Raw genomic sequence first — 25,283 nt, 5'->3', positions numbered from 1 at the left:
GGAGGGCACGTATTGCATGGTGCACTGGGTGTTATACGCAACTAATGAAGCATCAAACTTTACATCGGAATCTGGGGATGTACTGTATGGTGATTAACACAATATAATAAAATAAAATTAAAAAAAAAAGAAATAAGTTGTTGGCAGGTCACACGTAATAACCACCTATTTAATGCTCAAAACAGCTGGCCTCAGGCTTCCCCACTGCCAGTGTCGCCTGCCACTCTTCTGTGAGTTTCTGCTACTTTGTCCAGATGTTATTCTTAAACATTTAATCAAATACGTATACTCCTAAAACCAAGGTACTTGGACCATATGGTTGAGGGTTTATCCAGAACTAATGATTTATTTACCTGAGTTTAAAAAGTGTATATAGTGGAGGTGGCTATTCTATCACTTGACTGAAAAGGATAGACAGATGGTAAAAGCCAGGTGAAATGAGGAGAGTAAAATATTCATAACCACGATTCCTCATGAGACTGAACACAAATCCAGGCAGGATCTCCTGCTAGATAGTCTGAAGTGGGAGACATTTCACCATCCCTTCTAAAATTACATTGATACGGTTATCTCCATTTTCTCCTAGTCATGATCCTTCCATTCCAATCATGGGTCTTCTTATCACTCACTGTCTGTTGATCATTCCTTGTATATGCCTGCCTTTATGTTTTTATTTATGCCAGTACCTTTATTTGTAATGCCATCCTTTGGCATCTTCATTGATCCAAATCTGACCATCTTCTGAGACAAGTTCAGGTTGTGGATCACTTGATCCTATCCTGACCCATTATCAATCTTTCCCTCTTGCAGATACCGTAGTATTCATTGTCTGTACATGTCATTCAGTAACGGTATCATTTCTTTTATGCAGTTAACTTTTTTTTTTATCCCCATGTTTCCTCTTTGCAAAAAGGTTGCATTCATTTGTGTTCCGTCTTTTATACCTTCTGGTATCCACTATATGCTTAGTTCTTCATCTTATGCACAGCTGGTATTCAATAAATATTTGTTGATTGATGGAAAATACAGTTAGTATTATTTATTTCTAATGAAAACAAACTCATGTTTAAGGGAATGTAATGATTTCTTCTTAAACAAAGCACCATAATGTGAATATGGTTAACGGTGGCCCGAGGGGCTGCAGTTTGGTGTACTGTATTACTTTTCTGTTTAAAAATTAATAATCTTGTACTATAGCTGCTGCCTTTTAAAATTTATTGGCATTGATTGGGATCCACTCTGGACTATGATGGATAGCTTTGATTTGGGCCTTGGTGCTACAGTAGCAGCCGAGGGTGGAAACAAAGCTCAGGTTTTGTCAATAGGTCAAAAGACTGAGAATATAAATAATACATTAATATTAAAATTTTCATCTTCAGAAAAAAAGACATTAACAAAGGCCATAGGGATCTCAGAAACTGGTATGCATTCATTTCAACAAATAAGGCATGTTTTGAGGCATAGACCTGTACTGTAAGAATTAAAAATCATTGCTTCTGAATATAGGTTCCTACATATGTTTAGTTTACTTAAGTGTATTTATTACACTTACTGAATATAAAATGCAGGGGAATTTGTCAGCTATCCATTTACCTGCTTTCCTTTGCAATTCCTTTTACCCTAGCCCTGTATTTTGGATCTTTTACTCCAAGTTCTCAGTGCCCTCTGAGGCCTGCCCTCCCCCTACCAATGATGGAGTTTCTTCTCTGGGTTCCTACTTCATACCCAGAGCAGCTGCTCTTTCCAACAGTTGCCAGTTTGATCTCTTCCAATGTGCTGCTGCCTCAGCCAACAGCGAAATTCACAGACTATATGTGCCATGTCTCCCAGGAACATTTGTATTTATTTTCTATAATCCAGAGGCTACTTGATGAGCTATTTCTGAATTGTGGAGTAGGATGATGAGAGAATTAGTGGAGATTCCCAGATCTTCCCTTTAGGCCACCATCTAGTATTTATTGGAAATAAATATGTACCTGATCATAAATTAAGGATAAAAGCATTTTTAACATATTCCCACTTGACTAATGATAAGCAAACACAGGATTCATCACTGCATTTATAACATTCAACATTTTCGAAGGACTCTGGTCTAATGCTCTAATAATGTCATTTTCCAAACAAGAGTGCCTGAGCTATTGACCCAAGTGACACTAGATTTTCTGTTACATTAACTCACTGCAGGCAAATGCATTAAAATTCTCTCAAAATTAAAATTAAATCAAAAAAATTAAAATTCCCCCTGTACCAGTGCCTTTAAAAAAAAAAAAACAACTCAGTATCTTTCTAGCCCTGTTAATTGGGAGGATATGAGAATCCCCCATCTTTAGAACCTAGTCTGTCTCTTTACTATGTATCTGAAAATCTGCTAGTAATGTTTTTTAATATATATTTTACAATATATTTTTTCTGTGACATTGAGCGCTCTATGCTGAGCTGCCATGAACAACCGGTTGGCTGATTCTATTTCTCCTTCTCTACCCCTTTTGCTTTTCCATTTATCCCACTTGTTGAGGAAGAAGTAGAAGAGGAGGATTGTCAGAACAGGTCACACGGCAGAAATGTCAGACTAAGGGTGTGACATTTAGGAGGAGCCTCGGTAGGATGCAAATACTCTAGAACGTGGGCCTTGGAATATTTATTTCCATGCTTTACAATCTTTAGAGAAGGGCCATAACTTCCCAGTAGGTTTGGCAGAAAATTTCCACCGGGGGATGGAAATCTGTTAGAAACCCTTTCTTGCAATAGGCTTCTTTGCTTCTGTCATGGTCCCGACACCGCAAAGCTTACAGATCCTTTCTCAGTGGCTCTTTAGCCTTCCTCTATGTGGAGTGAAATAGTCATTGAGTTGGTAAGAACCAGAATAATTTTTGTTAAGATTGGTAATACATACATCTTATCTTTTTTTTCTGTATTATTTCCCTCTGCGTCACTCTATAGCAATCATCAAAAACATGATCTTTTGTTTCTTTCTTTCTTTTTGATTTCAAGTTTTTATTTAAATTCTACTTAGTTAACATATATGGTAATATGGTTTCAGGTGTAGAATTGAGTGAGTCATCACTTGCACGTAACACCCAGTGCTCTTCACAAGTGTCTTCCTTAATACCTGTCACCCATTTAGCCCATCCCCCACCTACTTCCCTCAGTTTGTTCTCTGTAGTCAAGGGTCTCTTATGGTTTGCTTACCTCTCTCTCTCTCTTTTTCCCCTCCCCTGTATACAATAGAATATTAATAAGCCATCAAAAAGAGTGGAATTTTGCCATTTGTAACAATGTGGATGGAGCTAGACTGCGTTATGCTCAGTGAAAAAAGTCAGAGAACGACAAATACCATATGATATTTTCTTAATTTCACAACTAAATATTAAAGCATTTTGTCCCTGGAAAATACTTTATTCTATTGAAGAACAAAGAATTAAAACTCGTGCCTACCTAATTTTTTGTTTGTTAGATCAATTAATGGTGTAATATCATCATGTAAACATGGGTGACAAATAAGTGATGAAAGATAACTACTGAACCATTTCTTTAAAAACATAGAAATCAGCCTCTATTGAGAAAACATTCATCCATAGTTTTCACTGCATTTAGTGTGACATATATTTCATGTTCTTTTCAAGACTACCCAAAATAAACCTTAACCTTAGGAAAATTTTTCAAATACAAAATTGAATATTTATCTTCAATTGTATAGACCTCAAGCAAATAATATCTTAGACATTGGATTGTTTTGAAAACAAAGTAGAAAAAATCCACGTGAACAATAATAAACTCTTTGCAAGGTTTAAAAAAATATTTGTGGTACATGATTAAGTTCTATGGAGACTGATCACAACCTATACAATGGTTATGAGTCAGAACCTTCTCAATTTTCTAGAGTGGTTTTCACTGAAAGCCACTGGAGCAAATTCATTCTAGATTGAGAGAGAAATGGTGGAAATGGTAGGGGGAGCAGTCTGGACTTGATATAAAATGTTATCATTGATTCGTGATAGTCCAGCTTTTTTTTTTTCTCTTTAAATTTACAATCACTGTATTTTCTCCAGGGCACAAGTATTAAAAGGCTAGTTAAAATACCTGCCACTCAAAGACAATAGCAAATCTCAAGAGTTAAATACCACAAGAAGTGATAAGCAACATTTCTATGCCAAGAGGAATGAGTAGAGTGATCAAGTTGTCCTCTGTGAAATCACTGATTCTTGCACCCCATTGCAACATGCCTTTTAATTTTTTTATTGAAATTGTAATATATGTATTCACAGAAAAACAGTAAAACATAAACTCACAGAAATGGATCAAAAGAAAAGTCAGATTTCTCATTTTGACTGTCATTCTTCCCTCTTTCTGCACTTTTTAAAAAAGATTTCACTTATATATTTGAGAGAAAGAGAGACAAAGATAGTAACAGAGAGCACGAGTGAGACAAGCATGCACCAAGTGGGGAGGAGAGGGAAGAGCACACTCTCCGCTGAGCAGGGAGCCTGATGTGAGGCTCGATCCCAGGACCCTGGGATCATGACCTGAGCTGACGGCAGACACTTAACGGATGCAACTTAAGATTTCTCTATGGATACTAATCACATTCAGTTTTCCCTCCCTTCCCTTCAACTCTAAAGTTGGATGTGCCACTAATTGTGGAACTTGTATAAGTTAAAGATGAAATCATATTTTACTCAATCATAAAACAAGAATGTTTAACCCGTAGCATTAAGTGAAGACTAAACAATCAAATACATCATAAAATTGTTGCAAAGATTAAAACAACGCACTTGAAGAACATAGTAAATATTAGATATTATTTCATTTTGTTCATTCAGCAAATCCTTTCAATCTAAACATTTTCTGTGTCTTTCCTAAGCTCTCTTTTTTTTTCTCCTTTGATAATTTCTTCCTAGTCATTTCCATAGCTTTTCATTCTTGGGCCTCCAAATTGATACTGTTCTTTCAGGATTGATTGTCCCATACCTTTTATTTATTTATTTATTTTTTTTCAGGCTCTGTGTTTTTTAATTTACCTTGGAATATTTCCTTCATCATTACTAGAACACTTATTATGCTTGTTTGTTTTGTCTGTAGGCAAGTATATTTTTCATTTTTAAGAACTTTTTCTTGTTATTTGATAAGATACAAGATGGGGCTTGTTCTTGTTTAGTTGGATACAAATTAAAATTTCTCTATGGATACTAATCGCATTCAGTTTTCCCTCCTTTCCCCTGTGGTCCTTCGTGCTATTCCTTATGTTCCACATATATGAGTGAAATCCTATGATAATTGTTTTTTTCTGCTTGATTTATTCCACTTAGCATAATCCCCTCCGGTTCCATCCATGTCAAAGCAAATGGTAGGTATTCATCCTTTCTGATGGCTGAGTAATATTCCATCATATATATGAACCGTATCTTCTTTATCCATTCATCTGTTAAGGGGCATCTCAGCTCCTTCCACAGTTTGGCTGTCATGGACATGGCTGCTATGAACATTGGGGTGTGTGTGCCCCTTCTTTTCAATATGTCTGTATCTCTGGGGTAAATACCTAGTAGTGCTATTGCTGGGTTGTAGGGTAGCTCTATTTTTAACATCTTGAGGAACCTCTATATTGTTTTTCAGAGTGGTTGTACCAGCTTGCATTCCCACCAATAGTGTTAGAGGGTTCGTCTTTCTCCACATCCTCACCAACAGTTGTTCCCTGTCTTGTTAATTTTTGCCATTCTAACTGGCGTAAGGTGGTATCTTATTGTGGTTTTGATTTGTATTTTCCTGATGATTAGTGATGTTGAACATTTTTTCATGTGCCTGTTAGCCATTTGTATATCTTCTTTGGAGAAGTGTCGGTTCGTGTCTTCTGCCCATTTCTTGACTGGATTATTTGTGTTTCGGGTGTTGAGTTTGAGAAGTTCTTTATAGATCTTGGATACCAGCCCTTTATCTGTAATATCATTTTAAATATCTTCTCCCATTCTGTCGGTTGCCTCTTAGTTTTGTTGACTGTTTTCTTTACTGTGCAAAAGCTTGTTATCTTGATGAAGTCCCAAAAGTTCATTTTCACTTTTATTTCCCTTGCCTTTGGAGATGTATCTTGAAAAAGGTTGCTGTGGCCAATGTTGAAGAGGTTACTGCCTATGTTCTCCTCTAGGATTTTGACGGATTCCTGTCTTACATTTAGGACTTTCATCCACTTTGAGTTTATCTTTGTGTATGGTGTAAGAATGGCCCAGTTTCATTCCTCTGCATGTGGCTGTCCAATTTTTCCAGCAACATTTATTGAAANTACTGTATTACTTTTCTGTTTAAAAATTAATAATCTTGTACTATAGCTGCTGCCTTTTAAAATTTATTGGCATTGATTGGGATCCACTCTGGACTATGATGGATAGCTTTGATTTGGGCCTTGGTGCTACAGTAGCAGCCGAGGGTGGAAACAAAGCTCAGGTTTTGTCAATAGGTCAAAAGACTGAGAATATAAATAATACATTAATATTAAAATTTTCATCTTCAGAAAAAAAGACATTAACAAAGGCCATAGGGATCTCAGAAACTGGTATGCATTCATTTCAACAAATAAGGCATGTTTTGAGGCATAGACCTGTACTGTAAGAATTAAAAATCATTGCTTCTGAATATAGGTTCCTACATATGTTTAGTTTACTTAAGTGTATTTATTACACTTACTGAATATAAAATGCAGGGGAATTTGTCAGCTATCCATTTACCTGCTTTCCTTTGCAATTCCTTTTACCCTAGCCCTGTATTTTGGATCTTTTACTCCAAGTTCTCAGTGCCCTCTGAGGCCTGCCCTCCCCCTACCAATGATGGAGTTTCTTCTCTGGGTTCCTACTTCATACCCAGAGCAGCTGCTCTTTCCAACAGTTGCCAGTTTGATCTCTTCCAATGTGCTGCTGCCTCAGCCAACAGCGAAATTCACAGACTATATGTGCCATGTCTCCCAGGAACATTTGTATTTATTTTCTATAATCCAGAGGCTACTTGATGAGCTATTTCTGAATTGTGGAGTAGGATGATGAGAGAATTAGTGGAGATTCCCAGATCTTCCCTTTAGGCCACCATCTAGTATTTATTGGAAATAAATATGTACCTGATCATAAATTAAGGATAAAAGCATTTTTAACATATTCCCACTTGACTAATGATAAGCAAACACAGGATTCATCACTGCATTTATAACATTCAACATTTCCGAAGGACTCTGGTCTAATGCTCTAATAATGTCATTTTCCAAACAAGAGTGCCTGAGCTATTGACCCAAGTGACACTAGATTTTCTGTTACATTAACTCACTGCAGGCAAATGCATTAAAATTCTCTCAAAATTAAAATTAAATCAAAAAAATTAAAATTCCCCCTGTACCAGTGCCTTTAAAAAAAAAAAAAAACTCAGTATCTTTCTAGCCCTGTTAATTGGGAGGATATGAGAATTCCCCATCTTTAGAACCTAGTCTGTCTCTTTACTATGTATCTGAAAATCTGCTAGTAATGTTTTTTAATATATATTTTACAATATATTTTTTCTGTGACATTGAGCGCTCTATGCTGAGCTGCCATGAACAACCGGTTGGCTGATTCTATTTCTCCTTCTCTACCCCTTTTGCTTTTCCATTTATCCCACTTGTTGAGGAAGAAGTAGAAGAGGAGGATTGTCAGAACAGGTCACACGGCAGAAATGTCAGACTAAGGGTGTGACATTTAGGAGGAGCCTCGGTAGGATGCAAATACTCTAGAACGTGGGCCTTGGAATATTTATTTCCATGCTTTACAATCTTTAGAGAAGGGCCATAACTTCCCAGTAGGTTTGGCAGAAAATTTCCACCGGGGGATGGAAATCTGTTAGAAACCCTTTCTTGCAATAGGCTTCTTTGCTTCTGTCATGGTCCCGACACCGCAAAGCTTACAGATCCTTTCTCAGTGGCTCTTTAGCCTTCCTCTATGTGGAGTGAAATAGTCATTGAGTTGGTAAGAACCAGAATAATTTTTGTTAAGATTGGTAATACATACATCTTATCTTTTTTTTCTGTATTATTTCCCTCTGCGTCACTCTATAGCAATCATCAAAAACATGATCTTTTGTTTCTTTCTTTCTTTTTGATTTCAAGTTTTTATTTAAATTCTACTTAGTTAACATATATGGTAATATGGTTTCAGGTGTAGAATTGAGTGAGTCATCACTTACACGTAACACCCAGTGCTCTTCACAAGTGTCTTCCTTAATACCTGTCACCCATTTAGCCCATCCCCCACCTACTTCCCTCAGTTTGTTCTCTGTAGTCAAGGGTCTCTTATGGTTTGCTTACCTCTCTCTCTCTCTTTTTCCCCTCCCCTGTATACAATAGAATATTAATAAGCCATCAAAAAGAGTGGAATTTTGCCATTTGTAACAATGTGGATGGAGCTAGACTGCGTTATGCTCAGTGAAAAAAGTCAGAGAACGACAAATACCATATGATATTTTCTTAATTTCACAACTAAATATTAAAGCATTTTGTCCCTGGAAAATACTTTATTCTATTGAAGAACAAAGAATTAAAACTCGTGCCTACCTAATTTTTTGTTTGTTAGATCAATTAATGGTGTAATATCATCATGTAAACATGGGTGACAAATAAGTGATGAAAGATAACTACTGAACCATTTCTTTAAAAACATAGAAATCAGCCTCTATTGAGAAAACATTCATCCATAGTTTTCACTGCATTTAGTGTGACATATATTTCATGTTCTTTTCAAGACTACCCAAAATAAACCTTAACCTTAGGAAAATTTTTCAAATACAAAATTGAATATTTATCTTCAATTGTATAGACCTCAAGCAAATAATATCTTAGACATTGGATTGTTTTGAAAACAAAGTAGAAAAAATCCACGTGAACAATAATAAACTCTTTGCAAGGTTTAAAAAAATATTTGTGGTACATGATTAAGTTCTATGGAGACTGATCACAACCTATACAATGGTTATGAGTCAGAACCTTCTCAATTTTCTAGAGTGGTTTTCACTGAAAGCCACTGGAGCAAATTCATTCTAGATTGAGAGAGAAATGGTGGAAATGGTAGGGGGAGCAGTCTGGACTTGATATAAAATGTTATCATTGATTCGTGATAGTCCAGCTTTTTTTTTTTCTCTTTAAATTTACAATCACTGTATTTTCTCCAGCACAAGTATTAAAAGGCTAGTTAAAATACCTGCCACTCAAAGACAATAGCAAATCTCAAGAGTTAAATACCACAAGAAGTGATAAGCAACATTTCTATGCCAAGAGGAATGAGTAGAGTGATCAAGTTGTCCTCTGTGAAATCACTGATTCTTGCACCCCATTGCAACATGCCTTTTAATTTTTTTATTGAAATTGTAATATATGTATTCACAGAAAAACAGTAAAACATAAACTCACAGAAATGGATCAAAAGAAAAGTCAGATTTCTCATTTTGACTGTCATTCTTCCCTCTTTCTGCACTTTTTAAAAAAGATTTCACTTATATATTTGAGAGAAAGAGAGACAAAGATAGTAACAGAGAGCACGAGTGAGACAAGCATGCACCAAGTGGGGAGGAGAGGGAAGAGCACACTCTCCGCTGAGCAGGGAGCCTGATGTGAGGCTCGATCCCAGGACCCTGGGATCATGACCTGAGCTGACGGCAGACACTTAACGGATGCAACTTAAGATTTCTCTATGGATACTAATCACATTCAGTTTTCCCTCCCTTCCCTTCAACTCTAAAGTTGGATGTGCCACTAATTGTGGAACTTGTATAAGTTAAAGATGAAATCATATTTTACTCAATCATAAAACAAGAATGTTTAACCCGTAGCATTAAGTGAAGACTAAACAATCAAATACATCATAAAATTGTTGCAAAGATTAAAACAACGCACTTGAAGAACATAGTAAATATTAGATATTATTTCATTTTGTTCATTCAGCAAATCCTTTCAATCTAAACATTTTCTGTGTCTTTCCTAAGCTCTCTTTTTTTTTCTCCTTTGATAATTTCTTCCTAGTCATTTCCATAGCTTTTCATTCTTGGGCCTCCAAATTGATACTGTTCTTTCAGGATTGATTGTCCCATACCTTTTATTTATTTATTTATTTTTTTTCAGGCTCTGTGTTTTTTAATTTACCTTGGAATATTTCCTTCATCATTACTAGAACACTTATTATGCTTGTTTGTTTTGTCTGTAGGCAAGTATATTTTTCATTTTTAAGAACTTTTTCTTGTTATTTGATAAGATACAAGATGGGGCTTGTTCTTGTTTAGTTGGATACAAATTAAAATTTCTCTATGGATACTAATCGCATTCAGTTTTCCCTCCTTTCCCCTGTGGTCCTTCGTGCTATTCCTTATGTTCCACATATATGAGTGAAATCCTATGATAATTGTTTTTTTCTGCTTGATTTATTCCACTTAGCATAATCCCCTCCGGTTCCATCCATGTCAAAGCAAATGGTAGGTATTCATCCTTTCTGATGGCTGAGTAATATTCCATCATATATATGAACCGTATCTTCTTTATCCATTCATCTGTTAAGGGGCATCTCAGCTCCTTCCACAGTTTGGCTGTCATGGACATGGCTGCTATGAACATTGTGGTGTGTGTGCCCCTTCTTTTCAATATGTCTGTATCTCTGGGGTAAATACCTAGTAGTGCTATTGCTGGGTTGTAGGGTAGCTCTATTTTTAACATCTTGAGGAACCTCCATATTGTTTTTCAGAGTGGTTGTACCAGCTTGCATTCCCACCAATAGTGTTAGAGGGTTCGTCTTTCTCCACATCCTCACCAACAGTTGTTCCCTGTCTTGTTAATTTTTGCCATTCTAACTGGCGTAAGGTGGTATCTTATTGTGGTTTTGATTTGTATTTTCCTGATGATTAGTGATGTTGAACATTTTTTCATGTGCCTGTTAGCCATTTGTATATCTTCTTTGGAGAAGTGTCGGTTCGTGTCTTCTGCCCATTTCTTGACTGGATTATTTGTGTTTCGGGTGTTGAGTTTGAGAAGTTCTTTATAGATCTTGGATACCAGCCCTTTATCTGTAATATCATTTTAAATATCTTCTCCCATTCTGTCGGTTGCCTCTTAGTTTTGTTGACTGTTTTCTTTACTGTGCAAAAGCTTGTTATCTTGATGAAGTCCCAAAAGTTCATTTTCACTTTTATTTCCCTTGCCTTTGGAGATGTATCTTGAAAAAGGTTGCTGTGGCCAATGTTGAAGAGGTTACTGCCTATGTTCTCCTCTAGGATTTTGACGGATTCCTGTCTTACATTTAGGACTTTCATCCACTTTGAGTTTATCTTTGTGTATGGTGTAAGAATGGCCCAGTTTCATTCCTCTGCATGTGGCTGTCCAATTTTTCCAGCAACATTTATTGAAAAGACTGTCTTTTTTCCATTGGATATTCTTTCCTGATTTGTTGAAGATTAGTTGACCATAGAGTTGAGGGTCCATTTCTGAGGTCTCTTTTCTGTTCCATTTATCTATGTGTCTGTTTTTGTGCCAATATCATGCTGTCTTGATGATCACAGCTTTGTAATAGAGCTTGAAGTCAGACATTGTGATGCCCCCAGCTTTGGTTTTCTTTTTCAATAATCCCCCAGTGATTCGTGGTCTTTTCTGATTCCATACAAATTTTAAGATTGTTTGTTCCAGCTCTGTGAAAAATGTCAATGGTATTTTGATACAGATTGCATTGAAAGTGTAGATTGCTCTAGGCAGGATATACATTTTCACAATGTTTATTCTTCCAATCCATGAGCATGGTTGTTTTTCCATTTCTTTGTGTCTTCCTCAACTTCTTTCGTAAGTGTTCTGTAGTTTCTAGAGTATAGATCCTTCACCTCTTTTGTTAGGTTTATTCCTAGGTATCTTATCACAATTTTTAAAATAAACATTCTTTTCTCCTCCTAGAATTAAAATGTATTTACCCCTATGGTTAGCTGTTCCACTTGTTCATCTTTGCTCTTTGTCCCATTTGTTTTGTTGGTTTTATTTTTATCAAAGCTGTTCATAGGTTGCCTGTTAATATACATGGATTATGAACTATGTTGATTGATATAGGTAAATGGCTCAGGTTTGCTCTCCGTTTGGTGAGTGCTTTCCTCCTACATTCCTTTCCTCTAAATAGGGTATTTACTATGAGCTCCATGTAAGAAGCTACCTCTATGAGGGACAGGTTTCTCTTTGGAGGTTATAAGTAGAGGTGTACAGAGAGGCATACTACTACAGTTAAAAAAAAAAAAAAGTCTATTTTGGAAATGGAGCATTAGCACATTTCCCACTTGAACCCTCTGCCTTTCCTTTTTCTTTTTCATCCTACCACATTCCTGCCTAGAGTTGATTCCAGTTCTGCCTTGTTTTTCTCTCACAGTCATCAGCCACACCTGGGGATTTTGCCTTTCCTGGAACTTAACTGATTTTAACCTGGACACCAAACATCCTACTGATACCTCCATACGAAGGTAATGGTGATGGGGCCACCATGACTGTTTTAAGTCTAGTACTGTGTGAAATCTTGATTCAGAATAGAAAGAACCTGTTAGAGAGGTTATTTGGTCTTCTTCCTGCTGTCCTCAGAGCAAAACAACAAGCTTGTGGCACAGGTCAGATATAGATCAGTGTTTTCAATGCTTTATAGTGTTCATCTTTTGACCAATCCAGAGCAAGATGGCATATGATCTTCCTGTCCATTTATTTTCTCCATATCCCATGTTTAAATGGCTCTAAACAATTATCTGGTATATGGAACTTTTCCTGAGGACTCTTATTGACCTCTTGAAATAAGGGGTGACTCCACACTGTTTTCTCCTTCTGCAATTACACATTCAGTTCCACGGTCATGATCAGTGGAGTTCAGGAATTTGCCCCTGTAACTTGTCATCCTTCCTGCACATGTTGCCCCAGTTTCCAGGACTGGGCTTTTAGTTCAAGTTACCTTGACGCTGAAACACATTTGTGTCTGCTTGTCAGCTCCCTGCAGGTAAACCTCTTGAATGAAAGCCACTGCCCATCTGGTTTCCAGCCAACACTTCTCTAACCTATTCCTATTGCCATCCCTTGTCAGTATCTTTTGGAGATCCTGGACATTTCTATTGCCACAACCATATATCAACTTGGATTTGGTGCCTAGAGAGCATGGAAGGAATGTTGTCATTGGATTACCATTCAGATCTGCTCTAATTCAGCCCTCCCTCTCTTTCAGCCACCATTATGCTGATTCCTAAGCCCTGGTATCTGATATATAAATACTTACATCAGATCCCACTGTTTATCCAGGACTTACTTTTATTGTACAGATATTTTTCTAAAAATATACAAGGTAAGGAACTGAAAAATTTCTCCTGGCTTTGGGTTCAGGAATTCCCAAGAAAGTAACACTCAAGTACTGACCAACAAACTGATTCCTAAAAGAAGAGCTTAATTTTGATCTATATGTTTCTAAAAAGAGAACTATTTTGTAGAGAGCAGATTTGTAGCCAGCCAATCTCATTGCAGAATCAGTTGCTATGAAGAAGTCAAATATAGAATAATATTAGAGCCCAAAGGGACCTTAATAATCACCTAATCCAAATTTCTCTTTTTATAAACTGAGACCATAGGTGCTAAGAATCTCACTTAAGGGCTCTCAGCTTCTTAGCGACAGAGCCAGTACTAGACCCAAGTGTTCTAGTTCATAACAGAACATAATTGTGTTTATAAATTTATATTATGGGCATATAATTAATATTCCTAACAAAAGTTATAAGCATGGAGATAGCTAATATTCTTTGTCCTCTTACTATAGACCACAGCCTGCACTATTATCTTTCCAGTGTCTCATTCAGTCCTTAGGATAATTCCATGAAGTAGGTACATATTATCATTCCCATTTCACAGATAAGGACCCTGGCAGTTCATGCATTGCAATAATTTGAGTAGCAACACAGATTAAAATCTAAGTAAAAGATGGTCATAACTTAGAATGAAAGCCTAGTTTCTGTTATCATAAAGGAGGAAAGGAGGACTAAAAGGCAACAGTTATACAAGTTTGAAATTTATATTCTCATATATGTTTGTCATTACAACTCACTGGGCTGTCATGCCATGAGCCAAAAATGAGGCTGAAAAATGCCTTTGGTGATAATGTCTTTTCCTGGTTTTATCTGAGTTAGATGAAGAGACAGGAGACCTAGCTTACTGCTTAGCATTGCTAAGCCAGGGCATCCAGCTATTCACATTCTTATTCACATTGCTGTTTATTTTCCTACCTGTGAATTCTCAAGACCTCCTTCCTAGGCTCTTCTCCCAACACTCTTAGGTCAGAAGGTTGATGATGATGAAGATGCGAGACTGGGGATGAACACTGTTATAAACTGGAGTCTGGGAGCTAGTGAACGCCAACCTTCATTCTCAGGGGGCTGTGGAAGAAATGGCTAAATGCAGTCATTGCAAAGAAATCAACAGATTGTCCCGACCACCTCCATTGCCTTCCACGATTAACCTTCTCTTCATTTGGATGCTTTTTATCTGGCTTGACTATGTTTTTCCTTTAAATTGGCAGTCTGTGAGCATTTTGTGGGGAGAAGAGACAGGAGAGGGAATGTGACTTGAAATATGGTTGTGGGTGTTTTTTAACAAGTTCTCTAAAAACCTTAAAAAAGACCTTTTAAAAAAAACTGTGAATTACCTTCTTTTGCTTTAAAAATATAGAATGTTCAGTGTTCCACACTAGTTCATGATATACACCCTTTAGGGTAGAAAAGAATGATCTCATTTTAGGCACCCAACCAAAACAGAATAATTTCTTTCTTTAAAAAGAAACTTCTACTACTAACGTTAAATGTATGAGAATACATGGAACATATGCATTAGACACGTTCACACAAGGACAACAATTACTAGCTTTATTTTAAATAAAGTTTTACCTATGTAAATAATTTTAGAAGAAAAGCCATCATAATTTTAAAACTAACATCTTTAATTTTTTCAAATGTAACTTTTCAGCTGTCCTTTACTTTTCTTCTAACCCTGGGAAATTGTCATGTTGAAAGTCAATTCCAAAACATCTTCAAGTTGTAAACCATGAGGACAACAGCAAGAACTTTCAACCGGAGATCAAAGTACAGTGAAGGACCCAAAACAAAGCAAAACCCCTGCTTTGCGTTTGGATTCTGAACTGTCTTTATGGGATTCAGGGGTAGCCTGGGTGGCTCAGTCGTTAGGTGTCTGCCTTTGGCTCAGGTCATGATCCCAGGGTCCTGGGATCGAGCCCCGCATCGGGCTCCCTGTTCAGCAGGAAGCCTGCTTCTCCCCCTCCCACTCCTCCTGCTTGTGTTCCCACTCTCGCTGTGTCTCTCTCTGTCAAAAAAAAAAAAAAAAAAAAAAAAAAAAAGATCTTAAAATGTCTTTATGGGATTCTAAACATGGTAGAGATGACCTGTCAGGGATCTCCATTCATTTATTCAAATCAAGTGATCATACCTCTAGCTGTACCATTTAGACATGTTTAATGCCATCTTGGCTTTCAAATGAAAGGTATTGAGGTTCCCATGGCCTGTGTCCACAATATGGTGGGCTCAATTCTAAAAAATAGAAAATATGCTATTGCAAAGTCAACATATGGCTCCTCCATGATAGAGATCTGCCTAAACATTGCAGAGAGCATATGGCAAAATAATTTTGTAGACAAAGTGGTATAGTCAAGAATGAGAAGATGATTTTGGCCTTGCTGCCTTTCCGCTTTTCTATCATAAAAGGAAGTCAAGAAATTATTTGGTCTTAAACATGCACACACTAACTGAAAAATAAGAACAGTTTATCTGTTGAGCTGCAGAGTAACATCCTTATTTCTCTTGGAAATGTCAGAGAGAAATATGAAGCATATATGGCTCCTGATAAAATATGGCATTTTTGAAACTTTCTCCTAGTATATTATACAAATGAGTATGGTAAACACTTTTGGGGTAACTTTTTTAACTAAAAAGCTATCTGATTTTCTCCAGTAACTGAACTGTGATGTGTGTTTGGTTCTCCACCAACCATGATTGAATTTAAACTGATTTTGAATCCCCTGGCCATAGCTGATTACCCAAACTGAGACAATCTAATTCTCTCTCCCAGAAATTGAGAACTGGGATTGAGCAAGAACAATTCTAACTGTTCCTTCATTTCTAAGTGTTACTGGCACTGAATATGCAAACTTGGGATGCATGGGGTCATCTAAATCTCTGTAAGAACAAAGGAGAGAGAGACACAGAGAGACTTGTAGTTGTCCTGGTTCTTCATAAGACCCAACCCTAGTTGGCCTTTATACTCAGTCATGTACTACTTCACTGTTAGAGTCCCTTTCTCTTTGTGCTTAAACTAGTCTTTTTTCTGAATGGAGGACTTTTGATGAATACGCATAGTGTCATGAGATCCTATAAAAGCATGAATTACAAATACCAAGATGGAGGGGAAAGTAGTGTAAAGTTGGAAGCCTTCATGGACTGTCTTTTCCTTTTTTTTTTTCTTCCTAGCTTATTGTATACTGCTTTCTAATTTCATCTAAAATCCCTTTTCTTCAAACAGTTTCGTGGTAGAAAAATAACTCCTTAAGTTTATTTTTGTGCCTTTTTCCAGCTGCACCCAGCACAGTCCTGGAATTCCTGGGAGGACAACTTGTGTTTATTATTGATTTTATTTATTTTTTAATTTTTATTTATTTTAAGTTTTTATTTAATTCCAGTTAGTGAACATACAGTGTTACATTAGTTTCAGGTGTGTAATATAACAATTCAGCAGTTCCATACTATTATTGGTTTTAAAAATACTTTTCAAAATAATTTCCCATAATTCCAAGTGAGGCAATTTCCATTCTTCTTTCCTCCATTTCCTCCACTGCTTTATACCCACCAAATAGGGAGTTAGGGAACTGAAAAAACCACTACATAGAGGGCATATTTCCCATGCAGAAGGAATGCCTGCCCTCATAGGGAATATGTCATTGGAATTTATTGCTGAACAGTTGGCCATTCTGGGGAAAGTCCTTTGCAATTATATGATCTAGTAATCACTGCTGATAAATCATTAAAAAAAAAAAAACAAGAGAAACTCTTTGAAGGTTTGCAGAGCAAATCTCTGAAATATGACAATTGAATGATCTGCTGTTTATTTCTCTAATGAAAAGACTCTTTTAATGTCCAACTTCTTTGTAAAAATGAATGTTTCTACACTTTCTTTTTCTGAAAGAAGGAATTATCCCACAGTTTAAACAGGGAAATTGCCGCACAGGTTCATCTTCTTAGTGGGAGAGAGACCCCACATAAAATTCCGAAAATTTAGTGAGAGCAGCAGAACAAATGGGATGTTATATGAGTGACAATGATCTCAGCTTTCTTTCTAATATGAAAAGGCAGCTGGGTTGAGGCACTTGGGCCACCCGCTGCTGGAAGAAAAATGCTTGAATCCTCAATACCTTTGATTTGCTAGTTTGTGGAGGTGAGAATGTGGGGCTCACAGCATGTGCTGGAGAAGTAAGTTAAATTTCATCTGCTCATCTCTTCCCACCTTTCGCCTACAGAAGAGTTCTAATTGAAGTTTCTGCTAAGAAAATGTCAGCCTAATATCTACTTGAAACTTGATTTGGGAGTTTTTGTGGGGTTATTGGGCCTTTATTCATCCCTTTGAAAATGAGATATATTTTACCATTTTTGTTAGGTTTATTACTTGTTTGTTTGTTTTTTCTGTTTGTTTTGTGTCTATGACAGTAGTGGATTACAGTGGTGCTCCTTCCTAAAATGTGTAACTTCCGAAACAGTGAAAATGCTATGATGTGGTTACAGGGCAACTTAAAACTATAATTCCTTAGCCATTTGTTCATTCTGTCCTCACTCCAATGAATGGCATAAAGTGTTTCATCTTTATACTTTTATTTTTAAAATAGGAACACTTCATAAATTTGTGTGTCATATCCGCACTGGGGCCATGCTAATCTCTGTACTGTCCCAACTTTAGTATATCTGCTGCCAAAGCGAGCACAAGCTTCATACTTTTAAATAAATATTTACGTGTGTTTGTTTTACAGGTCTATCCTTTATCTCAGAAAAACATTTTGCCATGAAATATATTGGCTACTGAAGGATCAGGGAAATATATATGTCATTACTACATGAAATTTAAGACCACACTTTGGTTTTTGCCTCAACCCTAACTTTTCCTAAATACCAGTTACTCCTGGGCATTTCATAAGAACACCGTTTGGACGGTTACCGCCATTTTTGTCTGCCCCTTCGATTATTGCAGCTTCTAGTCAGCTTCTTTATCTTGGCAGTACCTGATATTTCTTGTAAGGTGGAAACACAGACTGTTCACACAGGAAGAGGATGGTAGGAGGAGGACAACTTCACACAGGTGGTGGATTCATTTTTACACAGAAGTAATAAAGTCAGGGGGAGGATAGTAGCTGACATCCCCCAAAGAGCAAGGCCTCGAACCAAGTCATTAATGGTTGGACATGACCTAGTCCATTTCCTTCACATAAATGATACATTGACTTTGAGCCAACCTGTGGTACTTCTATTGCAATGAATGTTCCCTGAGAAATCATGCCCTGAAAATGAAAAATAGATTAGGACATAGACACATTCTCCTCTGTGAGGAAGTCTTGGTATCTTCTTTTCTTTCCACCCGTGCTGCCCTTGAGTGTATCAGTCTGGGCAGGAATATTTGCTGCGGCTTCCTTGCTGGTCAGGTAGCTCTAAGATCCCTGCCAGTCCTCAGCCATACCATTGCCAGTGTGCAGTGCTACAAAGCATATTTGATCATGTCTGTCTCCCTTGATTATAAGCCCAGAGTGTTTCTTTCTCTAGCACTTTCAAGAAATCGGGGTGAGGTCCTAGAGATCAGAGGAGTTCAGAAACCTATCCTAGTCTGTCTGTCCCTAAAGTGCAAAATCCTTGACTGCTCTCCCCAGACAGGTAATACAAGGATATCCAAAGTCCACTTTACCTTCTTCCAAGAGATCCTTTTCCCTTTCCCTTAAGGTTGGGTGTTCTTATACATATGTAAAGTGATAGAGGATAGCACCATGGGATCAGTCCAATGTCACTACACAGAATGTGGTAAATGAATGACAGAGGCTTGATACAAACATGTAGAAGAGGAAAAGCAATTTTCTCTCTACCCTTCTGAGTTCTTAGAGGAGACTTCTGTAATAAAAGACACACGAAGGAGAGAAAAGCAGGAGGTTATTAACATGTACATCTCATGCATGTATATATGGGAGAAACCCAGGGAAAACTGAGTAACTTCCTGAAGTGGCTTAGAATTCAGGCTTAAATACCATTTTAATAGGGGAAGGGTAGGGTGGGGGTGTAGGATTCTTAGGGGAGAGTAAATGTTTCTTAGGGAAAAATGAAATAGGCTCATAGAAGAATAGAGGGGACGTATGACAGTTTGTGACAATGTTTGTCTGAGTGTATGCTCCTCTCCTGTGGTAAGTCAGTCCTCCCTGGTTGATGAAATCCCTCTAGGAAGAGATTTAGGACAGTTGAGTTTGTTTTGGAAGATCTGTCTTTAGGCAGATAGGAGGATTTTCCAGAAAGCCTCTTCCTGTATTAGCTGTTTTTAAAGTAACTACACGTGAAAATAAACAATATGCTAAAGGACCATATTTTGGGATGTCATGTTCTGCTACCTTTCACTAGCTTGACAGTTTGTATCCCAAGCAAAGAAATGGACTGAATCCCATTTGCATAGCAGCTACCTGTACTGAAACAGTGGGATCATCTATAACAAATAGTATGGGGAGGGATACATACTCTCCAGTAATTTGCTTCATGTATAGTTGCCAGCCAACCTCGCTGGAGACATTTGATTTAAACTCCTTTGATCTCCTTGGCCTCATGGAGATGACATGGCATAGATAATCAGTTATTGTAGACAAGTGCCCCTGCACCAAAATTGATCAGGAATGGTGAGTTTTTCTGGTAGAAAAGGGAGGGAAACAAGTTACTTTTGCAAAAGATTTGGACTATATGAAAGCAAGACACTCCCAGTAGGTAAGGCTGGCCTTATGATTTTGGACCAAAATTCAGTAGTGGAGGCAGGCTCGTTGTCTCCTGAGGTCTCTATCATCAGTGATGGAGTCAAGCTCCTTTGTAACAGTAATGGGGGGAACAATTACTTTCCAACAATGGGGTCAATTAGGGGCCCTCAAGAAAGTACTGTAGATCTATAAATATATTTATTTATCACATACATTAATGCTTGGCATGCAAATCAACCTTATGAATGCTGAGAGGACTGAGTCCATTGTCCACCACAGCACAGAACAACAACCATCAAGCCCAGTGATAAACCCCTCTCAGACTATTTTCCCATTCATTTACCCTTTGAAGCCCGGCAAACATCAGTGATTCTAAGATATCTAGTCCCTACTTTTTCTTTAGCAAAAGATGGCAGTATCTGTTGCTAAAGAAGAGAACAAAACCAAACCGAAACAATGAAAGCATCACAGCAACACAAACATGACACAAAAATTACTTTTAAGAGCTTGCCTCAACATATATCTTGACCTTTAGCTTTGATCAACCCTATGTTGAATTCTACTCTTCAATAATGGCATTGTCTGTCATTCCACAAAGGGTCCTCTTATTATTAGAATTGCTCCTATGACTACCTAGAACTTCCTCTTTAATTCCAAATCCTGGTGACATCTCACTTATTTTTCAGGAGACTTATTCAAATTCCAGCCTTCACTAAGGTCTAGGCATATCTGCACATGCTTTCTTTTCATTTCCTTCTGTACGGCTTCTATCAATGCATTGTTTTGTGTTGCATCTAATTAGCTACATGCCTGTAAATTCCAAGTGATAAGGACTTTTCAGGTCAGGGAATGTGTCTAATTCATTTCTCTGTGTCTCTTATCAAGACATGCCTTGAACGCAATGGATCTTTACAAAGAAATACTCATTTGGTCAAATACCTCTCATTGATTCAAAATGGTTGAAATAGGATGGGCATACATTCAGGATAATTGGTACTCTAATTAACCTAGTAATCTGTATACCATAAAATTGATTATAATGTTTGCCCAACTGCATATAATTATCTATATACAGGATTAAAAAAAATACTTGAAAAATACAATATTAAAAATACTTGAAAAATAACTTTTAATTGTATTAATATCAAGCACGCACTCCAGGATGCTGTGAGTCTTGGGTGAACACTATGTTTTCCAGCCATGTCTGGGGATAAAAACAAATACTGCCACAGTTGGCTGAGGCCTGCACCATGGTTATTTATATCAAATGCAATGAGGATAAAGTCAGCTAAGAGCTTTGTCTCCAACGTCTCCCTCATTTCTAGCCCCTTGGCTGGTGACTCCTTACATTCTCTGTATTACTGGGAAAACCATGTATTCCCAACTCATCACTTTTCCTTGGGACTGAAAGCATAGCACTCCCAGATCCACTCTCCCTGCTCCCAACACATTTCCTCTCCTTTGGGGAAGAGAAGTAAATGATCTGACAACTGAGTTTTGCAGAGGAAAGCCACAAAAAAGGTTGGTTTGGTTTTAATTTTTTCAAATCTCTGCCTGACTCTTCTGTCTATATTTCAACTGGCCTTGCACTATGGAGAGGGGAAAAAGATCTAATTCATTGACTTTTCTTTCTGAAACCTAAACAATTATTCCATAAAGTTCATAGTAAAGTAGTTTTCTTTGGTTTCTACTCACTCTCTCTAAATCCATGTCACAAGAGAATAGACTCTGTGCTGTTTCTTTCTATTTAATCTGGCCCATTGACCTTAAGACAAACTTTGTCATCTGGATTCCCTCTCCCTCAAGAGATACTTGGTCATTTGTAAATGTAACATTGAAAATTTTACTTGTAAGTTTTCTATAAGACCAAGTCTGCCCGAATCCTCTGGTTAGCTGCCCAACATTAATCTGGTTCTCCTACAAATAATAATAATAACAATAAACAGAATCTGTCAAAATTCTTAGAAATATTCTGTATATTTCAACATGTTTAATTGAAGGAAGTAAGAGATTAACTTCTTTGTGTGATAAAGAGACCATTATTATTAATGATTATGAAACAACAATTGACAGGGCATAAATATTATGAGTACCTTAGAGAGAGGGAAGTTATTGTCTATCTTCCTCTCCACATTGGGGCCTCTAGACCAAATAAAAACATTCATAAGCATATGCCAGTCAAGCAAAAGCATTTCCTAAGGTTAGAGTCAGACATTTGAGTAAATTTCATAGCATGACTAGCCTAAGCTAAGTAATGTTAGCCTCCCACCCATGGCCATTGAGTGCGTTAAATCGTCCTTAATGTATAACCTGCTTTTCTTTTATGGAAAAGACCTTAATGTTTCACCAAATCAGCTAACACGTTCATCTCAGTCTCATAAAATTCATCTCCTTGTATCTACATGATGATTTCTTGATTGCTAGCTTCATAAATTCATTTTTAAATGCAGCTCCTCTGGTCTTATTTGCTCATGGAGACTCTATGATCAGAAAGGTGGTTCTACCAGACTGGAGTTACTGCCGTTTCCCAAACAGTGAAAACTCCACTGAACATTGGGTGGTAGATAGAAACTGTCTGTGCGCTTCCTTGGGGAAAAGTAAAGTCCTTGCATTTTTGGCTTCTTTTAGGACTTCCAAATGTGTCTTCCCTCAGTTGCCTTGGTGATTTCTTTGCTCATCTGGCATCACAGGTGGTCCTTACTCTTCACCTGTTTCTTCTCCCTCCACTATTTACCAAGTGACTTTACTTGTGATGATATCAACACAAGACAGACTTCGGAGGTCGTGGATGACCATTGGATGAGGGGGATGAAAAACTCATCTAAGAAATTTCACTTCAGTGAGTATATTTATGGGAGGACAGTGAGGCAGTAGAGTGACTTTTGATCACACCCCACTACTTCCTAAGCCTTCTGGTGGTTGCTTTTCATTTGCTTTAGGATGAGGAGAAGTCTGTCTACAGTGGAAGAAAATATAAGCTCTGAGGGCAGTCATTCCATCCAGGTCATCTTTGGGGTTGATTCTAAGGTTTTTCACATCAATATAACTTAACACATTCTATGATTTTTTGTTTGTTTGTGAAGACAGTCCTCCACGTCATAGCCTGTGTTCTTTCCTGAGAGCGAATTCTAAAATAGCATCTCACTCTTTATTCACAGTGACTGCCTGGTGCCCTTCAGCCCCTGAAATAAAATCTGGCAATTACACCTAGCGTATTTCTCCCCTACATTCCTCTGGGAAGCCATCCTCAGTTTGGCAGTGCTTCCTCTCCCTTTTGCTTTGGTGGTGAATGTGAAAAATCATTCATTATTCAGATTTGCAAACTGTAATCTAGCCCTGCATTCATGCTCTGCGCTCTCTGTATTTCACAGTAATGTCACATGCACCCTATTTAGCAGATTTACCCTCGTTTTTTAAGTTTTTAAATTTGGGTGGGTTTTAGTAGCAATGGCATTGCTCTCTGACAAAGTGTGATGGTTTAGGAGTTCTCTATCCAGATACGTTTTTCTTTCAGGCCAAGGCTTTGGAATATGTTCTTGAGGAAGGATGGAAAATATTTTTGTAAAGTTACCTGGGAATGTCCTTGACTAGTCTCTTGCTGCCATAATCAATTTGAACTATCTCTATATATAATTCATTTGCTTCTCCATCACACAGGGCATTCAACACTGCTTCTATTTCTACCTTTGTGAAGGTCATTTCTTTGGTCCACCAAACACCTCTTCCTTAATAGTATTGTTTGTCAGCATGTGTCAATTTTCTTGATATTGACTCCTGTGTTGGGAAGTAGGCTAGATTCTTGCTTTGTTCTTACCCAGGCCTGAAAACTCAATCTCAGACAGGGTCTTTCCCTTTTGAGGTGAACAAAACATGGAGTACACAGAATTAAAAATGAACCTAACATAAGAAGACTGCACCAGAATCAATATGTCAGTGTCCTAGTTGGAGGGCCTAACTAGTAATATGACCTTAGGTAACAATTTCACCTCTCTTCTGGACTCAGCATTCTCCTGTGTAAAATAAGGATATTGGACATTGTAGTCCCAAATTTGAATTCTCATTCTAGTTGTCTAAGTATTGTTATGGCTGCTGTGGCAAAAAAACATTGTTATAAATCAAAACTATCTTTGTAGAATAGTAAAATTATATGGTGACTGCTTTTCTACAATATTAATATTATGCTATGGCCCAAATTGTCTCTGAAGTATATAAAACACAATGCTGTCACTAACACCCAACAAAACCAAGCTCTAACATAGTTCAATCTGTCACCTCACCACTCTGCATATTCTCGTCATGTAAAGATTTTCCATGTTGGTTTCTTATGATCATATGTGGGAAAATAGCAGATTATCTAATTGAGGCAAAGGGGATTCTTAATGCAAATTGTTCTTTCAAACAGTTAAATTATTTCAGATATTAGCTTTTACAAAAGTTCTGTAGGTCAGAGTCCCATTTTTTTTTCAAGCAGTACTTTTATGAAGACTTACAATATGTTATCATAGTAAACTACAAAAAAAAATATGAGTTACACTATGGAAATTTCTAGTATGCATGGCATTATATCTAATGACAATTTCAGAAATCTCCAAATTTTCTATCAGATATAATTAGGTATAAAATTCAGTTCTAATTATAAAATTCATAATTAGTAGAGGAAGAAACCATAAGGTCAGAGAAGAAAAAAGAAGGACATGAGTAGGAAGTTCCAATCCCTTCGCCTCCCCAAAAAACTACCTCAAGGTGGGTCTTCGTCCTGGATGTCTCAGTCAGTTAAGCGTCTGACTCTTGGTTTCAGCTCAGGTCATGCTCTCATGGGTCCTGGAATTGAGCCTGGTGCTGGGCTCCTTGCTCGGCAGGAGTCTGCTTGAAAGATTCTCTCCCTATTCCCCCCTTCCCCTTCTAAAATAAAATAAATAAATCTAAAAAAAAAAAAAAACTACTCAGTGGTCTTGAGAACAATAAAGGAATCTGAGAAGAATACATCAGGACCTTTGACTTTTACTTTCTCTTCTCTAAAAAAGGAGATCACGTGTCTGGAACCACGATAGAACACAGAAAGCAGAGCCATAAAGACAATAATTCATTAACATCTGGATAGAGAAGTAGACTTGGGAAAATGTCCCTCAGTACATATGACATACACAGCAAAACATGACAGGTCTGCATGTTCACAGATCAAATTGGAAGAGAGAGAGCACCCAGAGATTTCCGGGAAGCAGTGTTAGTAAATGGAAAACAACCAGGGTTACCGCTATTAATAGGTTA

At 37.3% G+C, this 25,283-nt stretch overlaps 1 long non-coding RNA gene and 1 pseudogene across 1 annotated transcript in view; both read right to left on the bottom strand.

Moving 5' to 3' along the window:
• Positions 1 to 24,889, bottom strand: part of LOC117801808 — a 47,934-nt gene extending 23,045 nt beyond the window's left edge. The window contains exons 1-2 of the long non-coding RNA XR_004624522.1: positions 24,753 to 24,889; positions 14,257 to 14,406 (exon numbers count right to left, since the gene is read on the bottom strand). This is a non-coding gene — a long non-coding RNA (uncharacterized LOC117801808). The remainder of the gene's footprint in view (positions 1 to 14,256; positions 14,407 to 24,752) is intronic.
• LOC117802101 lies at positions 17,904 to 18,003 on the bottom strand (annotated as a pseudogene).
• Positions 24,890 to 25,283: the final 394 nt, after the last annotated feature.

The sequence above is a fragment of the Ailuropoda melanoleuca genome, chromosome 4, assembly GCF_002007445.2.
Source record: "Ailuropoda melanoleuca isolate Jingjing chromosome 4, ASM200744v2, whole genome shotgun sequence".
Classification (NCBI taxonomy): Eukaryota; Metazoa; Chordata; class Mammalia; order Carnivora; family Ursidae; genus Ailuropoda; species Ailuropoda melanoleuca.
The sequence above is the reverse complement of the archived record's forward strand: the minus strand, read 5'-3'. Positions and strand labels throughout refer to the sequence as shown.